Below are 3,704 nucleotides of genomic sequence, written 5' to 3' on the forward strand. Positions count from 1 at the left end.
TGAACTTGTATGAGGAAGACTTGGTAGTTTAATCGATTCGTATTATACTAAAGTCTATGAATAAGGGCGAACACTTTGAATATTTGGGGCATACTCCCCATACGTAAAGTCACTCTATACAAGGATAGGAGAGACTCCCTCTCATCATTCCTCATTACTTAAGGCTCGTTTCGTACAATTTGAATCATTTTTACCAAGTGTTGACCTTTGATTTGTCTTGTATAATCCGCTTCTTAGTGTGACTGGGGATGCCTTGATTGAAGATCTTGAGTTGAGGCCTTGAGCTCCACAGCTTGGAAGAAAAGTCTTATTAAGTGACCAAGGGTCTTTTGGTCATTCAACTTAGACTGTGGGATTATACAAGTTCAAAGGATTTAATTAATCAAAATTGTTTTTGATCAATTTAATCATGGGTTTTGATTTGGTTTGGTGGGGAACTAAGTTTGGATCTAATCAAAGTTAGTAATTGTTAGAAATTATCCTAAGGGATCATGCATTAGAAGTTGATTGAATATTCTAACTTAGAAGTCCTAAGGGGGCATGTGTAAATTGGTCAAAATCATGATTAAAATTATATGTTAAGTCCTAAAATGATTGAATTCTAATCCTAAGGGGAGCATGCAATTCTAACACAAAAATACCAAAAATAAATCTATAAGGGCAAAATGGTCAATTATAAAAATATGTCTAATTCTATGGTCTAAAAGATTTATTTCTAATTAAAACCTAAAAATTGATTGAGTTCTAAAATCTATGCTAACCTAATGTTTAGAAATTAATTCAATTCTAAAGTCAAGTAAAGCCTAATTTTAATCTAATTAAAATTCCCTAATTTCTAATTAAAACCTAAGAATCTAATTAAATCCTAAAATCTAATTAAAATTCTATAGTTTCTAACAACTTAATTAACCTAATTAGCAAGCATAAATCCTAATTAAGCCTAAGTCTAATTACCCTAATCAAGGTGATTAACAAGGTCTAATCTCAATCTTAAAACCTAATTGAAATTAATAGCAAGAAAATCCCAAATAAAGAGGGGGTGCAAACCAGGAAAAGTTGCCTTAATCAAGCGACTGGGCTTTAGGCCCAACTCCACCAGGCCTCCAGTAGCAATGCCCACTAATCTTGAATGAAGGAGGGTGTGACGGGATAATCCGTTTGTGAAGTCAACGGGCCCAAAGTAGCACGGCCCTTGAATCTCTTGCATGGGAGGGTGTTTGGCTTGTGTAAGGTGTGTTGAAAGTAAATATTTGGGCCTTAAGCCCAAACAAAACCAAGCCTAAACGGTATCTACAGCAACTCAATCTAAACCTAGGTCACAAGCTTCTTCAAGAACTTCTAAAACGCCACGCCGTTCCATCGGACTCCACCGCGGTAGCTTTATCACCGATGAATTCATTCCATCGGCTCAACGCTTAGTGGTTCGAAATTAAGGTAGGGTAGAGCAACAAATTCTGAAATTGAAATCCTGTTACGCATCTAAACCTCAACCTCGAGTCAACTTGCGCACGTAAAAATGAAGAGGAAGAGCAACAAATCGTGGATTGCAAAAAAGCGTAGGAGTAGAACTCACCAGATCGATGTGGCGTCGTATGGATAACGCGATCTCGCGACCTCACCCTTGGTGCTTCATCACGTTCGCATCTCAGTGCAACCACCAAGTCTTCTTCGGCTACGACGTCGCCCGGTTTTTCAATCCTCTTCGTGTTCACACACTTCAACGAAGTTCCTAGCACCGCACTTAATAATTCGACGGTGGCTTCATGATTTAACCAGGCGCGACCTCAACAACCGCTAACGATATTGCGACGTTGACGATATGAAGAGAGCTGTATATCAGAGCAGGAAAGACTACTCATCCGATTTGAATTTGATGTCGAGCAGGTACGAACTCTAATCTGTGCATCTTTATTCTTCTTCTACGAAATGCTTCCCTTCTCTGGTTATCGTGTGGTATGCTTAATGATGCTTCTTCTGCATTTTTCCGTGGTTACCGATGTCACTGACGTATTGTGTGTCCGCGGTACAGATTAGCGGAAATCTGCAGAAAGAGATTTGTAGAGAGTGCGAATTGAGTCACGGTTGCAGGGTTTTGATACAGAATTGAAGGGCGAAGGTGGAATGAAGAAGAAGATTCAAGGAGATGGATGCAGAACTGCAGAAAGAGGGTGAAGGTTGAAGAAAAATGAGGATGAAGAATCCATTGAAAAAACTGAGGAGAATGGTTACACGTAAGTACTTATAGAACCTTCTTCATCTCAATTCTGTTAGAGTATGTTAGGAATTCTGTTTGACAGTTGGCTCTATCGAGATGTGGTTGAAGGGTTAGCAAATCAGTTGGGAATTCTGTTGGAGGTTTATGTTAGAGTGGTATGATTGAGACAGTTAGAGTTGGGTCTGTTATATGACTTTTTGCCTAACTGATTTCCGTATATCCCTTTTTGCAGGGTTGATTCTTGATTCAGTTTTGTAGTAGACACGATGCTTACCTTAACTCTGTTTGAATGATGTTTAGCTGTAATAGTTTAGCTTGAAATTCTGCTGTGTTGTTTTGTTAATATGTGATGATGTTATCAGTTAGGATTGTTATTTGGAAATTAATGAAGTTGGTTGGTTGTCTTCTTTATGCAGTTATATTTTCTATTTAGGTAACACCAAATCCACTATGAAACATGTCCTTCTGTTGCCAAGTAGATGTAATGAGATGAATTGTTTAATTTACTTGTTGGTTTGATTGTTAGGTGCTTGTTGGCATGTTGTTGTTTTAGTGAAGGTAATATTTCGGCCTTACTGTCAGGATGCATCAAATGAATGGCTTTGGTGGTTTTAGGATTTATGTTATGATTTGGTTGTAAAGTGAAGTTGCCCATTTATGGTTAATTGCAACATAATATTATGGTTAGCATGTGTTAACGATAGCAGTCATAGGAATTAGTTGAAAAAACATGTTTTGGTTAGGAGTTAGCTTTAATGGTTTCAAAGAGTGTTAATATATTGTTGTTTATTCTGTTAGTGCAGATCGATGGTTACGTTGCAGGCTGGTGTATTAGGGCAAATGATAGCAAGGTCGTTGATAGCATGGCAGCAAGAAAGATGCTTGGAGTTTTGGATGTTTGAAAGTCGTGGAGCATTGGCGTATGCTAAGGACAAGTTTCAAGTGGATTTTTATTGTTGTACTTAGAATTCAAAGTGTTTTGTACTAGGATTGTAAAGTGAATGTTAGAAATGAATGTATGAATTTGTGTTAATGTATGGAAATGACAATGTAATGGATATATTTAGAAATTGACTAGTTGTAATGACATGGTTTGATTTATGTTTAGAAATGTATGGAATTTGATTAGAAGTGGTGTATGAACATGATATTTAGGAATGGTTCCAAAATGATCGAGGTCCATGAATGGCTATGGAATGTAATACATTTGGAACTTGAATGGATTTGAAAGAGGAGTTTAATTACCATGACTTGAATGGTTTACGTAATCAAAACAGTGATGGTATTAACATGATTTAAAATGAACATGAACAAAGTTTGATAAAATGACCATGTGATCATGAACAAAGACGGAGATAACCTTGTTAAAATGGGTTCGAATGAACTTAGGAAATTGATGGACATTGAGAACAAAGGTCATAGTAATTGAGGGATGATAGTATGGTATGTTTACTTTGGTCAACTAGTTGACTAAAAAGTAAACAGTTGA

The 3,704-nt window shown here is 36.9% G+C and overlaps 1 long non-coding RNA gene across 2 annotated transcripts; it reads left to right on the plus strand.

Annotated features, from left to right (window-relative positions):
- The first annotated feature begins 1,294 nt into the window (after positions 1–1,294).
- LOC127093894 (uncharacterized) lies at positions 1,295–3,326 on the plus strand. Of its 2 annotated transcripts, none has more exons than XR_007792609.1 (3): positions 1,295–1,884; positions 2,030–2,231; positions 3,019–3,326. It is a non-coding gene; the product is annotated as an uncharacterized LOC127093894 (long non-coding RNA). The 2 variants fall into 2 exon arrangements; XR_007792608.1 differs by having other exon boundaries at positions 1,296–1,884; positions 3,014–3,326.
- The last annotated feature ends 378 nt before the right edge of the window (positions 3,327–3,704 follow it).

Source organism: Lathyrus oleraceus, chromosome 6 (assembly GCF_024323335.1).
Source record: "Lathyrus oleraceus cultivar Zhongwan6 chromosome 6, CAAS_Psat_ZW6_1.0, whole genome shotgun sequence".
In the NCBI taxonomy this organism is placed as follows: Eukaryota; Viridiplantae; Streptophyta; class Magnoliopsida; order Fabales; family Fabaceae; genus Lathyrus; species Lathyrus oleraceus.